The 22,259-nt window shown below is 36.6% G+C and overlaps 1 protein-coding gene and 1 long non-coding RNA gene across 4 annotated transcripts in view; both read right to left on the reverse strand.

Moving 5' to 3' along the window:
- The window catches only part of gprs (speckle type BTB/POZ protein), a 410,903-nt gene that overhangs the window by 279,415 nt on the left and 109,229 nt on the right, over positions 1 to 22,259 (reverse strand). The gene's annotated exons all lie outside the window — the stretch shown is intronic.
- On the reverse strand, positions 7,553 to 16,349 carry LOC145671975 (uncharacterized). The gene is made up of 3 exons (XR_014128608.1): positions 16,183 to 16,349; positions 13,992 to 14,097; positions 7,553 to 7,774 (listed from the first exon to the last, which is right to left on the reverse strand). It is a non-coding gene; the product is annotated as an uncharacterized LOC145671975 (long non-coding RNA).

Here is a 22,259-nt window from a genome sequence, read left to right on the forward strand (position 1 = left end):
GTGATCAGTTCATCTGCCGTTTAACCATATACGGCCGTAGAGTCGAAGCTAAGCTTACTAACACAGACGAATAACATGTCAAACTGATGAGACAGGACTTTGAGATTTTTTTAATATACCAGGCTTGGTTAATAAAGTTCAAAATTAACAATGTCTTTTTCAATCTCTTTTAAATTTGATAAAATGGGCTTCGGGTAGGTGACACAACTATAAGAAGGGAAATATCGCCATACGTATTAAGTAACACCACCCAGTTAACAGTTTCCCATCCCAATCTAAAGTTTTATTTTTTCAAATGGCACTACGTCAGATTATTATATTTTTCCAATCAGCATGTAAATTAAAAATATAGAACACAATATATATTGTTCAGTGTTGCAAACTAAGGATGTTATAGTTTTACAAACATCCGAAGTTTACAAGCTTCTATCCCATATACAGCACAACGGAGACGGACAGAATAATATATACAGGGTGTCCCAATTGAAGCTACCTATTTTCTTTTCTGTATTTCTGCCACACTATTTGAGATATCCAAATGAACTAAAATGCGCTAAGAAGGTACACTAATTAAGTTTGTATACAAATATCAAGAAAGTAAGAACACTCCAACATGTGCCCTACCAGTCACACGAAGGATATCCTGGTGATGGTCAAGCTCTAGCCATTTGTGCTGAAGCATTTCAGGAGTGACGGTCGCAACAGCGTCCTGAATGTGCGCACGAAGTTCGCGAATATTCGCCACTTTTGTCGCATACACCCTGTCCTTAACATACCTCCACAAGAAGAAGTCCAGAGGTGTTATGTCAGGCGATCGCAGTGGCCATGAAATTGGTCCACCTCTCCCAGGATACTCAGTACCTAGTTTCCCTCACCTCTGTAAACCAGTGAGGAGGTGCACCATCGTGTTGAAAAAGGATATGCGGATGCCTATGCCGAAGTTGTGGGAAGATAAACTGCTCCAACATATCAAGATAAGTAACACCCGTTACAGTACCTTCAGCAAAGAAGAACGGTACCATCTTGCATGAGTCCACACCACACATTAACTTTAGGACTGTCTCTCTCAAACCCGATCACCATGCGAGGATATTCTGATTTTCAGATTTGTACATTATGTCTATTGACGTGACCTATGAAATGTGGCCTCATCAGAAAACATAATCTTTGACAGAAAGTGGGAATCATTGTCAATGTGTTCCAACATATCTATAGCAAACGCCGCTCGTTGTGCTTTATCAGTGAGCTTCAGTGCTTGCAGTATTTGCACTTTGTACGCGTACAACGTCAGACGTTTACACAACTCTATGGACAGTTGATTTAGCTATTCCCAGTTCCTGCAAGGCTCTGCGAATGGACTTACGCGGACTTCTTTGAAATGTTTCCGAAATGAGCTGGACATTGTCTTCTGATACACTTTCGCGACCACCAACGTGCGTTTTAGCCACTGAACCAATCGCCAGGAAATTCTGTTTCCATACTCGAATTATTTTCGCATTAGGCGGTTTTCTCTGGTATTCCAGGCGGAATCGTTGTTGCATTGCGACAATGGAACCAAGTTCTGCATACCACCACACTACCTACGCTTTTTCTATGTAGGTCGCCATTTCACTGTTCCTGATGCCACCACCCAGAGATGGAGTGGGTCAAGTTTTCTGGGTGGGTCAGTGGGCCGTGGGTCAACAGCATGTGACCCACTGCGACCCACCACCCACCGTAACCCACTGCGACCCACTGACTCAGTCTGACGTACCGACTCACTCTGCTTACTGCATTGTAGACAGTATCTTCTGAAGACTGGTAAATTTGTCTGCATTTTACTTTCAAGACCTTCGTTTCCCTTCCTTTTCCATTTGTTTCCGTCTGCTTACCTGAGATGAGTTGGCAATACCTAAGTGGAAAAAGAACTTGAGGCACTTTTGGATTTGATATTTGTAATTGTAATAATAGTAATATGACTTGTACTACTACTTGTGTTTCGAGGCCTGTCAGTTTTTAGAGAAGCTAACAACTGGAAAAATACATTTTTGAATCACAGTAATGTATAAATTATTATAAAAAATGAATGTAACTATGTGTGCCTAGTGATGGGCAGTGGGAATATTCCCGGTGGGAAGGAATTTAAAAAATGGGAATATTCCCGGGTTTTTCCCCCTAGCCTATAAAGTCCCGGGAAGGAATTTATTTCCATTTCTCTACTTTATCTTCCAAAATATAAGAACCATATTACTAATTACTTTATTTTAATATATTATGATTTACTTTTAGGTTGTAAAGAATTTGGAGGTTAAAAAAATTAAAATTATTTGACGGTACTTTATATAACTAATAATATGAGTTTTTGTTCCATTTCCAGTTGCACTAAAAAGTAAGGTTATTGTTTAGTATTGAGGGGCCAAAACTAGCAAAAAGTAGGATGATTTACGGAAGAAATGAGTTGATAGTGATGTTCAAGTAGTCAAGAAAGTACCCAGCACAATTTTTTTTAGGGCGATACGGGATTTATACAAAACGGAAAGGTAAGTGGAAGTGATTTATGAGAGAAAAGAAAGTGAATTGTTGGTAACGAAGATAGAAAACAACGTGCCATGCGGGGCTCTAACCCGCCTTCATTCGCTAACGCTCGCTCTGCAATGATGTCTGAATTTAATGCTGGTAACGTAATTTAACGTATGAAACCATAAAACAACCGCATCGGAATAGAATATTGCAAAAAAGTAGGTGCAAAAGCTGGCCCCCAATGCTAAAGAACAGCCAAAATTAGCAAAGTAGCCTACTAATTTACAAATGATGAAAAGGAACCATTTTGTAAATTAATTTAGAATTATGTAGAAATAGAGATGAAGTCAGTGGCGGCTGGTGGATTGTGGTTTTGGGTGTTGCAGTACGAACGATAAGAGACAGAAGATATAAAGTTGACTCATTGACTAATCAGCATAACTTTAGATGCGAATGCTATGCGACATGTTAAATTAAATAAAATTCTGTTTTTAAAAAATAAAAAATGCAGAACATTTTATCCGATTAATCACATTAATCAATTAGTAAGTTCATTCTCCTCTCTTTGATTGGAGCAAATCTGTCTAATACATGCTGGTTGAACTCTGGTATTTTTATTGTCAGGTCTTTTTCGATGGAAAGCATAACCAATGGTGATAACCTTTCTTGGGATATTCAATTCCTTGAAAGTGTCAATTCTTTCTCATGTGGAAAAAACTTTTCGTCTTTTGCTGACACTATAGGTACAGTTAATATTAATTTCAGAAGCTTTGCAGATTCACTAAATATTTTTTCTAGATTATTGCGAACGATTCATTCTAGCAAACGCAGTCCCTGACAGTGATCCGAATTCCTCTTCAGCGTTGACTGAAGAGAGTTCGTAGCAGAGATTAGTGTTATTTAAAAAAATGTACATTAAACACACCTTATTCACAGTTTATCCAGGAAAATTGTAAATAAATTGAAGAAATGTTTCTGGTGCAAACAACACTACTGCCATAAGATATCCTGTAAATTTAAACTGGATTTTTTTTTTCGAACACTCTCCTGAATTGCCCTTCGCTTGTTTTGTCTAAGCCTTAATTGCAAATTTTTCCTCAGTTGAAAGCTAGTCAATGTTTTTTGTAAGTTATTTACAGAAGTCATGGTATACAATTCATTCAGAATTTGTAGGTTATTTACAGAATTAAAGCACACGCAATAAAATTAAACCTAATAATTAAAAACCAAACCAGCTGATACAAAAGAGGTACTGGTATATGAATTCCGAATGTCACATATTCATGCATCAACACACACACATGTGCGTAAAAAAAAACAACTACATTCCAAATCATCTGTCTTGGTTGTTACGCAATGCACGATGAGCACAATATACTTCCACATGAGGCGAAACAACGCTTACCAATGTGATATGTTCTGGAAAAAAAACCTTGAAACACGCCAGATGAAGGGTCAGCATGTAACAGAAGCCAAAAATCAAAGAACATCAAAACAAACAGCACTGCTAGTTCTACACCCAGAAATGTTAACTGGGAGGGGTCCAAAGTATTTGAGGGAGGTCCAATACGTCTATATAATATAGAACCTGTCTTATACTGCACCCGAAAAGACGATAAGTAATTCTTACTTACTGTCATCTATATTTTTAGAAAAAATGATTGAACGATTATTTTTATAAGAAAAGAAGAGTACATGATGAGGCGTAAAATAAAATATTTAGCCTACATCAATTGTTTCTCTGTTAAACAAGTATAGTTCGTCAAGAAAGTCTACAATGTTAGTCAAGTTTCGAAATTTTTGGGAGGTCCGGACCCGGTGGACTCCCCTCGTGGCTACGCCCCTGAGCATTGCTAACTAGTCCCAAATTCAATGTGGCGTTCCCCATCATACAGTTTTATGTGGAAATTATCAAGAGTATAAAATATACTTATTGTATAAAAGAAATATGTTTACACTAAAATACTATCCACAGAGGGGGGGAGCGATTCTACATATTTGTTTCACAAATTACTGTACAAGAAGCCTTCATTATCAACATAAGCTAAGAATTAACTTGTAAATGCGGGTCTACTTTCATTTGTTTTCTACTCTACTAGATATTTTCTTTCTTATTTTGTAATTCTGCAATCACTGTTTTTAATTGTCATTATATTGATTTGCTTTAGTATGGTCCCGTAATTTAAAAATATGAATGCATAAAAACAAATTCCATTTGTTAATTGCTAATGAAAGAAAATTCAGAAATCTTATTTACCGCGAAAAACCTTCTCGTTCACTCGAAACCGTGCTGTGTTGCAGAAGCACTGCAACGACCAGTCCCTTTAACTTCAGAGATAGGGGAAAGGAGACTTAACATTTGCTCCAATTGCCGCGCTGAAGGAATCTGGTCGTTGCATGCTCGCTGCAACACAATATAAATTAGAGACTCTGTGACGGATTATTTTCGCTTTTTAAAACGGATTAACAGAACGGACAGTTACAAAAGTAAAAAATATGTTATTTAAAGTGTATATATGCGAGTATTAAAAAGTATTTTTTCTGTTCTTTACTACTATTGATAATAATATTTTTTCTTGAAATACTTTGGTCGTTGCGCAACGCTGCAACACTAACATTAGCCGCCACTGGATGAAGTACTATTAATAAACCCTGAACCACCATTAGTAATAGACGTCGGTCTGTCTCCTCTCTCTGACTCGAATTTCTGAAGAGGTACTCGGACTTCTTTTACATGTGAATTAACGTATGGAATTTCGAGAAATAGGTAGAATGAAAGGTCGTGTATGGCAATGTTACGTGCTAAAATATAAAGATAAGTAAGTATCTTGAAAATTTTGTGAACATAAATCTGTATGCGCGAATGTTGATAAATTGGTGAAACATGTATCTTCTAGCATTTACCCAATCTAATTGGTTTATAACATTTATAAATTTAATGTATTTATAATATCAGTAATAGAGTCAATTCACCAAATTCATTTACATATAAATTTAAACTGTTTAGTCATTTAAAAGTATTAGGTCTTACTATATAATTTTCCACACATATTTAATTGATAGAACATACTGTAAATAAATATACATTTATGCGTACTCTCTAAATATAATAAAGTGTTAATAAAATAACATAGTAACGTTCAGAATATACATTTTAAAGAATCCTCTGTGGACAACAGTAATAATATGCTGTGATATAAAAATTAATTCAACTTTGAAATCATAATATAGTAATAGAATGCAATTTTCTTTCTGATTGTACATAAATTCCCGGATAAATTCCCATTTGGGGAATCTTCCCTGGAATATTCCCGAAAAATATCTTCCCTGGAATTCACCCATCACTATGTGTGCCTGATCATAACGGCCAAATTACAAGTCAAATGAAATGACTTTTGGTATATAGTTAGGCCTTAATCCAAACTGGGATGTTATATTGCTTTCATTATAATACACATCCCAAAGAGGTAGTGAGGATTCGAAGTTTTGCGGGAAAAAAATAAGCATCTTCCAAGCCGTTAAACTTACGAAGCTGAAGTTCAGTGTATTAACTCTTTATTAAAATTAAACAGAATCTGTCCTAGCATTTTTTAAATTCTCCTTTATGGGGGGGGGGGGCACTTTCTATATTTGGAAAATTGGAAGTGAGTTGGTTTGTAAAATAATCAAAAACGATTGATATTAGTAAAGAAAAAATTCAGAAACCAAAAATAGTGCTTCACTTCATATCTCCATTGCTTTCTACTACACTGTTAAAAATACTTACTTAAAAATGAGTAAAATTGACTCAAATTTGAGAACATTGTGTTCTCAGAATAGCTCCGAATACATTGTTCTCAAAAGTGAGAAAGTGTGGGTGTTCAAAACATAAGAACAATATGTACTCAAATTTGAGTAAATTTTACTCACTTTTGAGTAAAAATTCTCTTAAAAGCGAGATAAAATATTCTTAAATAAAATGAGAAACTGCTATTTCTCAAAAATAATGAGAACATATTTTCTCAAAAATGAGAAAGTTAACCGTAAAATGAGATGAATGTAATCAACATTGAGAAACTCTTTGTTCAAAAACTAGTAATGCTCTCCTCACAATTGAGAACATGTATACTCAAAAGTGAGTAGAAAAGTATTCGAAATGCTCAGATAGCCGCAAAATTGAGAAACACACGTTCTCAAAAATTGAGAATATTTCCTCTCAAATTTAAGAAAAACTCTTCTCAAAAATGAGAAGGTTTTTCTTAAAAAATGAGTAAAAAAGTACTCAAAAATGAGATTTTATTAGTATTCAAAAATGAGAAAAAAGTACTTATTCTGCTGCCTTGCTGGCACAGGGAAGGTTTCCTGGAACTAGAAAGGTAGATTACTCTCACACTGCACTGGACAATTTATAGTAAGTACGCCTTCTACACATTAATATTGAAGTTAAAACATTTTTCTCTTAAAAGTTGGAAAATAGAAATCAGTTTTTGAAAAAATACGAGTACTTCAAAAATTACTTCTATTTCCCAGCTTTGAAGATGAAAATGTCTAACATCAATATTAATGTGTAGAAGGCGTACTTACTATAAATTTTTTAGTGCAGTGTGAAATTCATCTACCTTTGTAATTTTGGGGAAGTTTCCCTGTGCCAACTAGGCAGCAGAATAAATACTCCCCTTCCTATTTTTGAATACTGATATAATCTAATTGTTAAAGTACTTTTTTACTCAATTTTGAATCTGCAAGGTTACATTTTTATGCTGAGACCTGTTGTTTCCATAAATAGCATAGATGAGAATTTTAATTTAATCAACACACAAGGTCCTTGTAACTTATTATGTTGGTTTGCGTAGTTTTAAACAAGTAAGCCTGATATGGTGGACAAATTTTATGTGCACTGGTTTTCTCGATGTATTCTCGTTTCCTCCTACTTTCTTCATTGCATCACTTCAATATCATTTTCTTCTCCTTTAGCCTTGAAACATAATCATGCGACGTTACACACACACACACAAACTTAAATGTATATATATTTGTTTCATTTTGATTAAAGGAAAATATGTTTGTACATTGTATTTTTTATTTGTCAAATAATAAACTAAGTCTATACATGAGCACAAGTTTTATAACAACTTACACAAGACAATGAGGATACATGAACCCTCTGAATATGCGTACAAAGTACTATGAAAGATGTATGCATTCGTTGGAAAACAGTCTGTGTCGACTGCCAATGGACACGAGATCCTCCCAGAAGTTTTTCATTTGCTATAAATGTGTCTATGCCTTCATCTCCCTGGAAACAAAGAGATTGTGTAATTAGTACAATAGAAAAAAAAATAAAATGAAATACTTATAAACCTTATTCGTGTATGGCGATATCTCGAATAATATTAGTGTTGCTACGTTCTAATTTGAATTAGTATCAATTGAAATACGATAATATAGACTCTGGTAAAGACAGTAAAGAGAATTACGCAATATTTCTTCAATTAATATTGAAACCAGAAGTTGTAGTAGATCTACCATTTAGTGTTTTAGCAGAGTGATTAGAGTGGAAATGGAATATATTCTAGGGACGCTTAATCGATTAAAAAATATACAATGTGAGATTACTGTCTATGCTCTATAGTGATCAACGTTAACCGGAAATGGTTTATTTCTATCACTACAAGTAGGTGGATCACATCCATTAACGAACTCTTCCGAGATAATTATCTAGCTGTTGATTGCAGAAAACAATTTTAAAATTATCTTTTGTTGAAGAGTTATTGAGCAGTGTAACGGACGTACTAAGCCAGAGGTGTTTACCCTTGCGAGGATGGCCCTCTCGAGGGCATCCTCACCCTCAAATTCTCTCTCAACCATAATGACGCGAGGGCGATGACAAGCTTGGACAGCGAGGGCGAGGGCCAACTGTCACTGTCAGGGCTAGAGCGAGGACAAATTCGCAACACGAAGGCGAGAGCGATGGTCAACTCTCTTCGAAGGTGAGGGCGAGGGCCAATTCACTGTGAGAATGAAGGTGAGTGAGGTCGGAGTAAAATGAACACCTATGGTACTAACATTACAATATTATATATATCCCACTTGCGTGATCCTAATAAACATCAAATGAAAGACTTAAGACCTGACTCGTCTATGGCGACCTTTATAATAATAGTAGGGTTGTCACGTTCTGGAAGGATTAATATCAATTGAAATAAGATTATAAAAATAAGGAAATTGAACGGTAACCAAAAACATTTCGATCTGTTTCATCTATGCAAGACAAGGAAACAATAAACCTGAAAATTAGTCATTTCTGCTTATGTGTGACGAAAAAAAAAAAAGAAAGAAAGAAACAATGAATCACACCACAAATTCTAAGTTATATAAAATTTCACCGTTATTCGATTTCTACTTTTTTAGCAATTGTTAAACAAATTACTAGAATGCTTTGAGAACAGTAGCGTAACTAAGAATGCATGCCCCCCTCCATCCGCGAAAATGTCAAAAGGGCTCTTCCTGTTTCTACGTTCATGGCACACGTACAATTTATACAGTAGTAGAGTTATTTTTCCATCTAGTCAGACACTACTTGCTAATATACAAAAATTGCACATTATTATTATTATTATTATTATTAAGCAATTACATGGGACTAAAAAGTTTCTTAAAAGAAATAATTTCTAGGAATTAGGAATTAGATTTCTGGGCTGTCGGCATCTAAGGCCACGTTAGCCCATCCCGTATAAAGGATGACGTCCCTCAGCGAGCCCACTGTACGATGAAAGGAAAGGAAGAAAGGATTGGGAAAGGAAGGAAGCAGCCTGGGACCATTATATTAGGTACCTCCATCCCGGCATTTGAATGGTATGAATGAACGAAACCCAAGAAAGACTTAACTCAAGATGGCAGGTCTGAAAAAGCTGTTACACTCTTTCGGCCGAGTGTCCCTACCAGGAGTCGAACCTGGGACCGCTCACCTCAAAGGCAAGAGCAGAAATATTTTTTTTTCCTAACGTTCACATTACAACTAACATATGAAAACTCGTCAAAACTTGTGGAACTTGCTCACATATTTCTAAACCGGCGTATTTTTTTTTTCGGAGAGTAATTCGCTGACTACTTTCTCAATATCAACGTGGTGCCATTCTTCGCTTTCAGTGCTCAGGATTGGCAAAGGGCTCAAACAATGCCGTAACTTTTGCGGGGGAATGGGGAAACTGCCCCCCTCCCAATTAAGCTTCCAGTTGTTTGATAGGATTCATTTGAGTTAAAACTTTGTTGCTTTGTATGATGTGATATGAACAGGAACTTATAAATAAAGCTTGGAATAGGTTTACCACATAACAGAAAAAAAAAATGAAACGAAAATGTGTTCCGAGCCTCATTCAGTAAAATGTGTCCTATTAGAGCCCCAGACAAAATATATATTTAGTAAGACTTTCAACATATTGTCTCATTTAGTTAACTTGTGAAGCACCGTACTATTTTCAAAAGCATTGCAAATAATTTAAGATGTTTCTGCTGCCCCACTATCTGAACGAAATACATTCCTTTAAGATGTAGCATATATGTAATCTGGATCTTACTTTAGTAAACCATTAACTGGCGCCCCAAGAAGTATCGAACACGTTTAGTAAGGGTTTCACTTCAAATGCCATCATTATTCTAGGGGGCCTCAACTTGACATATTTTAGGAGGTCTAATTAATGTTTGGTCTTCCAAGAAAAAGCCCAAGTTACGGGGCTGAGCTCAATTTCATCTTCGACCTTGTTCTACGAATATAAAGTTTGATGGCTTTTAGTGTACTGAATGATCGCTCAGGATTGGCTTCGTCAGAGGCACAGTGAGATACAGTTGCAAAGAAGTACACAAATCCAGAACACTACTAACATAGGAAGTTATCTACGACTAAATAATTGGCTAATTAATTCCAAGTTAAAATTTCACTAAATTGTTTCTTCACTACTCATCGGAAACTTGTTAGTTGTTGCAACAAAAGGCGATACATTTTCCGAGTAGAATTCACTAAATCTATTATAGCTGGTTCCGTGATTTCTTTTTCCTCTAAGTAGAGTACTCTTGCAGTAATATGAAACCTGCAAAGTGCTTTTGAATGGAGTTGAATTTCAGTTTAGCGTCCCTTTCAGCAGCGAGGCTATGTGAGACGTGGACCTACTGATTAACGTGGAATCCGAACCACATGAGCTCCCGCCGGGAATCGAACCCGGGTCTCCCGCGCCAAGAGCGCGTACGCTAACCGCTTAGCCACGGAGGAACTCTGCAAAGTGCTTTTAACATCCAAATATTATAAATTTATACTCCGAAACTTAAATACCGGGAGCCTGTTAGTTACGCCACTGCTTGAGAATACAGATTCTTTATTCATAGAAAGGAAACTTAATGACTACATATCAGGGTTGGCTGGTTTAAACCAATGTTTAAAGCAGCTGTTTTTTTCAAAAAAACCAACTGGTTTAAACCAAATAACGAAAATGTTCGTAAAAGTGTAAGTGTTTGTAAAATCTTGATGAACACACATTTGTGGGTTATCACGTTTCACTCCCGTATATTATTCGTATTATATTCAGACCTAAATTCCCCATTCATTACTCAAAAAGATTATACTACTAAAGCAACTTTTTTTTTTTATGTAAGTTTATAAATGTTTGTTTTGTGATTTTTTTTGTAGTTATTATTGTTATGTAATTGCAATCAAAGAAACATTCTAAAAATTGTTTTGTTTACTATTGATAAAATACATCGAAATGCCGTACTTTGTGTGTGTGGGGGGGGGGGGAAGGAGGCTCATACAGACCTTACGAGAGGCATTTAGTGAAATGAGAAGTATCTTCGATATCTATTTATGTATAAATGAGTCTGAGCCAAAGTGGACTCAAATAATTCCTATCTTTGTGATATGCAAATCAAGTCGTTGTATTTCTTTAATTTGGACCAATAAACGTCGTTGTTAACTAACTTGAATTAAATTAGTTCGTCTGTACTCCGTAGTACTTTGAAATTGTCCATATGTAATTCAGTATAATGGTTTCACTTGTGCACTGTTTATCTTTTTGTCCTTCTGAAATGACTCTTGAGAGCTATATTAAGAAGCATGTAAATATCAGTACAACGTATTTTTATCAGGATTCCTTCGTGAGTGAGTCGGCAGACGTATCGCATTTGTGGCCAATTAGTCCTGGTTCCGAGTTCAAATGGAGGGCAAATTTTTCTCGGATGTAACTCGGAAAGCAGTTTTTATTCCGCTTTAAGCTTATGTGATCCCTTCCAGCATAACCCGGCTGTTGCATAATAACATCAAGGCGAAACAAACTTATTTCTGTCCATATATGATATGATTATATAGAGCAAATTATTTAAACCAAATAAACCTGGTTTAAACCAAAAAACCCGTTTTTTTTGTTTTTTTAATAAAAACCATGGTTTTTGCCAACCCTGCTACATATACAGATGACGTTAGAACCATCCATTAGTATGCAAATCAAATTATTTATAAAACCATCCTTCTATTAAGATATTTCCAAAACGTATAACCTGGAAAGTAAATGTATTAACTCTGTAATTATGAAACTATGACTACAATTGAACGATAATGGACTCCTTACTATTTTAGCTCCTTTCTTACGTATGATTACACCTTGTGGTAGTAGAAATGGAAGCAAATGTAGTGCGCAATTGATTGCTATAGAGAGAAAATATGACTAAGTCAGTATATAATAATGTTTGGAATTAGTAGATATTGCTATTGTCTGCCAAAATATTTTTTGAAGTACAATGTAAATCACACTAAATTATTCAAAAACTACTTCCATGAGTTGAAATAAGGTTTTACTTAAAGTGTACTGCTTTCTAAAGCCCTAGACAATTGTTATATTCCTTAGCACAATCATGGGGAAACATTTTGGGCCGCAGGCTGAAGAAAAACGGAAAAAAATATAGGTGGGCCAATATAATTTAAAAAAAAAAACAACAGTGATTGTATCACTTGTAAAACCAAGCTCTATTAATACTCGAAAGATCATGAAGGGGAATGTGATAAATGGTATTGTGAATGCATTTTTAAACATTTCTCATAATTTGGCTGGAAGTATAATCCACTGATTCTCAGAAGTGAAGTTATATTCGTCAGGTAATGAATCACGTCGTGGGCTGGGTGGAAACGTTTAAGGAGCTACATCTAATCCGCGGGCCATGCCTTGCCCATCACCAGGCACTTAGCCAAGGGGGGGTCCGGACCCCCCCCCCTTCAAGACCAGAAATGAAAAAAATTAGGGAAGGATGAAACAAAATGATTTGAAAAAAAGAAGGATCAGCATTAAAAATAAACTACAGGAAGCTTTTGGTTACTCTTTGTTATGAGGATATTTGTATTACTTGAAATACATGGTTGCAAGGTGAGCGATATATCCTGAAAGAGTCAAGGAATTTGAAATTTCTAGAAAAGTTGCGGAATTCTCAGAATTTCTGCTACTAGTCAGGGAAGTTTCAGGCTTCCGAAAGCATAGTGCCGTTGTGTAACAGCGTGGACATTTTTTATCATAATTTTTCGTCATCGCATCCTTGCAATATCAAACATGATATTTCAAAAACAATTTTCTACTGCTCCTTTAACCTGTCATTTGAAACAGACAGTAGTTGACAGAATAATAAAAACAAAAATATATGTGAAAAGAAAGTTCTGTTAACATTTGATTCAATAGAAAAAGGAACGCAGATATTGCAAAATATTTTACAAAACATTATTGAGTATGTACTTTCTATAATAGTGAATATGTACTTTTTATAATAGTTGAGGTCATAATGAAAGGAAAATTGTTATATTTGAATAAACAGAGGAAGGATGTAAATATTGTTTAATCTTTTTCAATACGTTTTATTATTATTATTATTTTACTCGAGATTTCTTCATAGTTTATTAAAATTTTTACCAACATATCCTCACAAACCAACATATGTTGATAGTAAAGTAGTTTAGATTAATCGAGCTCCTGGGCCTTCAGAATTTCATGTTACGCCCCCCCCCCCCGTTACGAAATCCTGGCTAAACGAACCAATATATGTTCCAGTAAAATTGTTTAGAATGATCGAGCCCCTGGTGTGATGACCACAGTATTTCATGTCACGGACCCCCCCCCCTTCACGAAATCCTGGCTACGTGCCTGCCATCACTGTCTTAAGACGTGAAGATAATAAGCCAAAGATGTGCAATTTTGAGTTCATGTACGTTTATTTAAAAGGTATTACGTGTTTCAAAATACTGACTTATTTTTACTTTTCAAAGTAAAGCATATAAAAGCTACTATTTGCTGCGATTGAATTATAACAATAAAACAATGTTTGTGAATAGACACTGTAAAACATAATGTAAAGAAAGAAAGAAAAAAAAACAAATGGGTGCTTTGCCAGAAGTAGGGTTGTGTTGATGACAAATAGACTCTTGTGTACATATTTATACATGCAACCTCAAATATGATAAATATACACGAAAACTTGATCTTACTCACCAAGAACTTTCTCTAGCGAAACCTTCAAGAAAATTATCACTGCCAAACAGATGACATTGAAAACAGACTCTGTCGCGCCGAACAAATTTTTAAATTCAGCATCCATCTGAAATATAAAGATTTAATTGTTATACAAATATATTCTATTAAATAATATATTTTACCTTTTTCTAGTCATGAAGTTCCAAAGTAGTTCATTGTCATAATGTTTTACTGCAATGTTAGAAATGCGCATACATGAATAATGTGAAGTAGCAATTAGACTCTTGTTAACGAACATCACTACTTAAATTGTTCTTTGTTATTCAGAAATAAACCAATACAATTGCAATAGTTTGTGTGTGCTGCAAGTAGCATAATTTGCACCCATTGTTAGCTATTGGGGTGCACGGTGGCTCAGTGGGGAGCGCTTACCTCAGGTGCATGGTTTCCTTGGTACGATTTTCACCCAAGCAAGCTTGTGATAAACAACATTGTGTTCGTGGATTTTGTCGAGGTACTCCCGTTTTCTCCCACTCTCTCATTCTTCCATCATCATTCACTTGCTTTAATCATCGTCTCCCTTAACCTAAAAGCATAATCATGGGATGTTAAACTGAAAGATTTCACTATATTTCATTTTGTTGGCTGTGTGTATTCTTTTGCAAAAAAAAAAAAAAAAAAAAAAAAAAAAAAGGAAGGAAGGAAAAAGTAAATGAATAAAACAAATGTGGTTGGTAGCAGAAGCGTCATTTCAGATTTTGCTTGTGGGAGGGCAAGACACCTTGATATAAGAAAACTTTGCGTTTTTCACTGACTACTATTCTACTCAAAAAATCTATATAAATCTCAATCTCAGGGGGTGCAATTACCCCTCCCTGCCCCCTAAATGACGCCACTGGTGGTAGTTCCCTTAATATAGCTAAATTAAAATTATTACATAACTTCTGTCATAGGTATTGGACACTCAACAAACAACGGAAAATTTGATAAAGTGAAAAGTTTGTGTCAGTCGAGAGAAATTTTCTTAAAGAAACCTACGAACACTGCCGCCAGGTTCGTCCTGCACTGACTCGGTTAGATAGCATTCATGCTTTTATTGCCACCTAGCACAAGTTCGTTGGTGTTTATGCCATACGTCCACACTGTATTTACATTGAGCCCTTCTGAAGTTAATCTGTATGTAGTACTGGAGCTTCTTATTTACTGCTGCTTAAAAAAAAAAAGAACTTTAACCCAACCTGAGAATGTAAGAAATGTGTCAAAACTTGATAGAATAGTCTGCTCGAGTAATGCCTGTTTTTTTTTGTTTTTTTTTTTACATTGTAGCTTTTATGCAACAGATACGGAATCCGTATTTATATGGCAATCGTAAAGGAATTGCAATTTTTCAACTAATACTTCTGGTGGTCCCTTGAAATTTTATCTGTGCAAGTGAGCAGGCCGGTAGCCAGCCCAAAAATGTAGGGGGGGGAATCCAACCATATTATATTCATTTGCAAGCCTACCGTGAACATTTTAGGCAGGCAGTAAAAATTTAGGAGCCCGACCCCCTAGACCCCTCGCGTGGATACAGGCCTACAAGTGAGGGCAAGGTTCTAGATTACTGGTCCCCCTTCCCATTGAGCAATAATAAAGACAGAAAACAACGTGCCCTGCGGGGCTCTAAACCGCCTTCACTCGCTAACGCTCGCTCGGCAATACTGTGTAGATTAAATGTATAAACTTTAGTAGAGAAAGAAACCAACTCAGCTACTAACCTACATGGGGGACCAATAATCTAGAACCTTGCCGCAAGGGAGTTTTTTCATGTCACCCGCCACAAATCTTTTAGGGGACAATAAGAAGGAAATTATTAAAAGAATTGTATTTTAACAACAGTTATTTAGAGTGCAGCGCCAAAAGTAAACCTGCACGCCCCAATTCACCAAAAAAAAAAAAAAAAAAAAAAAGAAGTAAACCATTTACTGAATATATTGGAAAGTCGCATATCATTAACACAACAACTTTGTCTAAGATATAGAATGCCCAGAAGCATAGAGTGAGGCTTCCGGACATTCTATCTGGGAACCAGTACCTAGAAGCATTACTCATGATTTTCGAAGGAAAATAATGGATTGTCGTGATTAACCGTCAATCGATTACAATGATCGCACACAAGCAATGTTGCGTTCACACTTAAAACTAAATTCATGTTGCTAGCAGTACTTACCTGCGAAATCCTAGCTTTATGCTGATAGTAAACAACACTTTTCGTCCATCTTTCCTTTTAACTTTCTCTTTATCCATCCGCTAAGTAGTTCCTCCATCAGCCAGAATGAGAACATATAGTTCAGGATTATAAAGGACTTTTGTGCTCTTATGTTAGCTTATTCGTACTTCTTTTCCATAGTCTTGCATTTGCAAACTGTCTTTTATATCTCACGATATTCAATGATATATTTATATCATAAAACAATATTTTTTAAGACTACATTATTACTCGTTTTCGAGAACCAGTCTCTGACTCAAATATGCAACTAAATTTCCTCATTCTCATTTTTTGAGTTATTTTCTCCTCAAAATTGAGACTAATTTACTCAATTTTTTTTGAGTAGTAAAATGTATTCATTTTTGAATAAATAATTTTTAACAGTGTATAATAATTGCTGAAGCTTATGTTTATTATATTGTTGAGGAGGTAAAGTTAAATGGATTTTTATTTTAACATTTTTAATAATTGGATTAAATAGAGATAAATAAATGTGAGAAAATTAAAAGACAAAATTAAAAGTCAAGAAATTATTACAACGCAGAATTAGGTTAAGAAAATAGATTTCAAAATTATGTTATCCAAGTATTGTTTTGGTTATGTCAGTTGTAAATACAGACGTGTGAATGTGCAATGTTTTGATTACAAAGAATAAAAAGACGTAATGCTGTGTCAGGAATATTGTGAGAGTAGTTGTAATGTTTATGTTGTTATTTGTCAATTGTTAACATCAACACAAATTTTAGGATGTGACAAAATTGTCAGATTACGGAGATAGATGTCTGGAGATTTTGTCTATTTGATGATCATTGCAGAAATGTGAATTTCTGCAATGAGATAGCAAATACGTGGAGCGACGTAAAGCAAGGTGGCAGTTTGGGAAACTGACAGGTTGGAAATAAATACCCTACAGGATGAGATGGTGATCATTCGACGGAGAGAGGTCTCAGACGAGCATTCGACGGAAAAGAGACTCTCAGTTCAGTCATTTGAAGTTTTACAATTCAACGTGATTTACTTTAAGAATATTCACTAGCTATGGTGAATTGGTCTACAATATAAGTTCTACAACCATTCTACGTTAGAACATCTTGGTAGCATTACTATCACCAGTGGTAGGAATTAGCTCTGCTGCACCTTAGCTTCCTGAGAACAACATCATCAATCAATCCTGAATGTATGTGTTTGCTATTCGCTTATCGTCATCAAATAGAGAAAATAGTCAGACTCCGTAGGTTGTGATCTGGAAACGTTTGTTCATCTTCTAACAACACAGTACACTCTAATACCACAATCTTTTATTGAAAATACAATGATTATTAACGTAACTCGTCATGTGTTTACTTTCTTAGTATTAGTCACTGAATTTTCCCGGACATTATAGAAAATGTTCGGAGGACAATCTCCCTGCGTCTTCGAACTACGCACTTGCTATTAAAGGCACACAAAGGGGGGTTGACAATATGGAGCGCTTACAGCACAGGGCAATCAATCCATAAAGTTATGAGAAAAATAGACATAAAATTTGTACTGTAAGCTTAATTACACGAAAATTTTTGTTTGGATTGTATGCATAATTATATGGAAAATTTTACACTTTTTTCCTTTACGTTGGTCTACTTACCTTAATTTGAGACTTTCAAATTTCATCCCTTTTTCCACTGAAAAATATCTATAATTCAACAAGGAAATAATTATAGTATGATAATTTAATTGAAATTCGTCGTAATTTGGCCCATAACAAACAGCAGTGTGGTAATTGAAGGGGAAGAAGGGGGAAATTCCCAGACACCTCTAAACATTTCTCTGAAACCTCGTTTCCTTTTGCCTTCTAGGGGGGAAGGAACTTAGTAATGACATCAAACTTTCATGTGTAATTACAAAAACTAAATTTATAAACGAATCAGTTTATCAGGTTTTAATTGATAATTTATGCACAAGATTTCCTATCGAAGATGTGGTAGATGAAGTTTCTGTTCTCCATGAGTCGACATTGCCAACTGACATGGTCGATATTGAAAAGATGTTGTACAGGGTTTGTATGATAAGTAATGAGACCAGGTCTGGAAACATTGTTTTATTGATCTGATCTGTACAGGGACTTAAAAGCTTTCGAAGTACTCTCCTCTTGCGTCGATGCACTTCTGCAATCGATGTTTCCACGCTGCAAACGCCCCCTGGAAGTCAGCAGCCGGCATGTCCTTTAGAAATGTGGTCACGGCTGCTTGGATGGCTGTGACGTCTGCAAAACGGGTTCCTTTCAAGCGTGGCTTCAGCTTCGGGAAGAGGAAGAAGTCGGCCGGGCTCACATCTGGGCTGTAGGGTGGTTGTGGAAGGACTTCCACCCCAATCCGGGTCAAAAAGGAGGTCACTAAGAAGGCGGTGTGGGCAGGGGCATTGTCGTGATGCAACTTCCACCGGCTAGCGATCGCCGGTCTTTTCCGCTTGACGCTCCTGTGCAGTCTCTCAAGGACTTGTTTGTAGAAGGCGGCGTTGACGGCTTGTCCTTGGGGTACAAACTCCTTGTGGACCACCCCCACATTGTCAAAAAAAAACAATCAACATTGTTTTCACCTTTGACTTCGACATTCTGGCCTTCTTGGGGCGCGGGGACGCAGGAGTGTGCCACTCCGCGCTTTGACGTTTCGTTTCAGGGTCGTACTGGAACACCCACGACTCGTCACCTGTTATGACGTCATCTTCAAAGTTAGGGTCACTGTTCATGAGGTTCAACAGTTCCTGACAACAATCAACACGTCGTTGCTTTTGTTCGTCAGTCAACACTCGCGGCACCAGTTTCGCACAGATTTTTCTCATTCCCAATTGTTCCGTCACAATCGTGTGCACTGTTGTGTGGTTCATATCGAGTTCATCAGCAATCAATCTCAACGATAATCGACGGTCTGAGTTCAGGAGATCCCTCACTTTTGCCACAGTTTCGTCCGTAGTCACTGTTGTCGGGCGTCCAGCCCTCTCCAGATCCTCAACGCTTTCCCGGCCGTTCCGGAACGCACTGTGCCAACGAAACACCTGGGCTTTGGATAGGGCTTCCTCTTTGTAGGCCTCCGTGATGAGAGAAAGCGTCTGAGTAGCCGTTTTCCCCAGGCGAACGCAAAATTTGATCGCATAACGCTGTTCGATGGAACCCTCCATGTTTGTTGATTTTCCGCCGTGACAAGAATGTTCACAAGGGCTTTGTCCAAGGCTTGTCCGCGCTCCACTAAGGCTCGGAGCCAACTGACGCGCGGTGCGTTGCTTTGCTCGGACCCCCCCCTACATCCTCCATCACCGACAAACCCGCTCCAGCGACACGCGCGCCGCGGCGCGGCGAGTCTCATTACTTATCATACAGACCTTGTATGGTGATAGAGAGGTGATACTTCTTGTGAAGTATTTCAAAACTGACCGAGAAAAATCGTTATCAGATTTAAGTCTAACAAGCAGATCGTCGAGTATTACCAATTTCCACCTATTTCCCCTTATGAATTTACAGATGACTTATATTAGAAATAGAATAAGTGCTCAAACATTGCCTAACTTGTTGTTCATCAATGTTAATGGCCCCCCGCTAGACAAGTTCAAAGTAGACAAGCTAGTTATTTCCTGGCTGAAGGATGGACATCATTCCGCTGCGGATGATTTACCACAAATAAGTCCTGGAGGCCAACAGAAAATAAACCCGATTTCAGATTTGTTTTAAGGCGGCAAATTACAAGTTATGGAAAATGTATACTTGCATTACTAATGGCGTATTTATGTTTTTTTTAGGGATAAGCACGACTCGAGATGAAACTCGACTCAACTCGAAACTCGACTCAACTCGAAACTCGACTCGAGTTCGAGTTGAGTTAAAGGTAATTTTGTCGAGTCGAGTCACTGTTTTGAGGTCGAGTCGAGTTTGATACACGGCTTGCTCGTTCAGCTCGTTCTAGCTCGTTTTGAAATCATGACCTGACTAGACTGGAAAGCGAAAGCCATGAGAAATATAATAGTAAAGTGAATCACTTTTAATGTTGCTCACGAGAAGGGACATTGTTCGCGTCTCGTCTCGTCTCGATAACGAGACAATAGATTTTTATAACGAGACAGTCTCAAATGTTGTGAGCACCAATAAAGTATATGTACTGTGTAGATCTTACTATCAGGGCTGAGACTTGTACGGTCGAATTTTTGAGCACAAGCAAAAGCCCGACCCAGGCAGTGATGTCAACAGGCTCAGCTCGGCTCAACTGAGAGAACAGCTCGATCCGGCTCGGTTGGGATAATCCATCGTACAACAGATGTTGTATGTTTTCATTTGTAAATTATTATTTACTTGTGAATTTGGGCCATAATGCATTTTAAATAGGTACTAGGCTGAATCGGCTATTAGAAGAAGAGAAAGACAATGAAATAATATATTCATAATGTTAATATATAAAAAGATTATTCAAATGTTTTTATGTAATCAAAAAAATTATATGTCGTCGTCATGACAAGAAAACTAAATAGAATTATTGAGTAGGTGAAGCAGACATCTTAAAAACATGTATAGAAAGTGAATTGTATACACTTCTCTATTATAATTAAACAAAGTGTCTATAAAAAGTGTTGGTGTGTTTTAATGGGTCAATAAATTAAGGAACCGTTGTAAATTGGTGCCGAAACGCCGAGAGTGAGAAAAGAAGTTGTATCGTTTAGAATAATAGTAAAACGATCAACATTGAATCCAACATCAATTTCACTATTTTGAGAAGTGGCAAAATAATAAACAGAAATATCATGAATGCTACGGATAGTGAAGCGACTGATAATCACACTGTCCAGACTGAAAGAAATTCTCCAGAGAACCTGATAGACATCTTAAGAGAGATATCACAATAAATTAGGTACCAAGCTCGACGAAGTGATGAGATATCACAACAAATTAAGGACCAAGCTCGAGATCAAGCTCGAAGAAGTGATGAACAGTTTGAGAAGTTAGACCAAAAAATGAATCTACAAGCACAACATTTTGATGAAAAACTAGAGCAATTGCAGCAACGTAACGAAGGCAAATGGGACCAAATACAAGAGCAATTAAATCAGGTGAATCAGCAAACTGCAATTAAGTTCGAGCGCTATGATGAAGAAATGGTCATGATTTTACATAGGTTAACCGAGATTCCAAATTCTACAGAAGTTGAAGTTACATTTTATGAGCATACAGAGCTAAGTACAATGAATCGATACAACGAGAATGCGGAGAACGATGGTTGTTCTCAAGAGAATCAGCATGACTCCAGAATTTGTCTCAATATTCCATCCAGTGGTAATTCACAGCAAATGGTGATTCACATGAGAGTTCACAGACAAAAAGTAACTTACAGTGCTTTGATTTTGTTCCTGTTTTGCAAATCCTTGAAGCAAATGGAAGCGAAGAACTTACTTCTGATAATATTGCGAAGCTAACCATGGGAAGCAGAGATGATGAACATGATCGCAAGCGGAGAGATAAGTTCAAAGAAAAGAGGACGAGGTACAGAAATGGAAATCAAAACGATCGGCGAAGAGAAGAATGGGTTGACAGAAAAGGAAGCAAGTTAGATAAAAATTATCCGCCTGACAGCGATGAGGCTACTTCTACGAAGCAGGACACAGACACATCAGATGACCAGAGGAAGACTTCATGGAACAGAAACAGTGGTAGGACAAATTACCGTGAATATTGTGGAAAAAATAGATACAGCCCTATTAGAAGACACATTTCGTCACCAGTCAAAAGAATGAGAACTGAACCAAATTTTACCGGTAAGGTAACCAAACCTAATCCTAGTAGCAACAGTAATAGTAATCTTGTAACCAAACCTAATCTTAGTAGCAACAGCAATAGTAATTGTACTATATTTATGAGGCATGTAATCATTAGATCTAATTTCACTCGAATTGGATTTTATAGAAAGTTCAAAGATGACAAAAATTCTCAAAATAGGAAACAAGGAACTGTAGATGTAAATAACTCGCAAGACTGTATTCCGGTTTATGACTTTCAATGCAGCTTAAACGAATTCATTGGTCAT

The sequence above is a fragment of the Thermobia domestica genome, chromosome 15 (genome assembly GCF_964235325.1).
Source record: "Thermobia domestica chromosome 15, izTheDome1.hap1.1, whole genome shotgun sequence".
Taxonomy (NCBI): Eukaryota; Metazoa; Arthropoda; class Insecta; order Zygentoma; family Lepismatidae; genus Thermobia; species Thermobia domestica.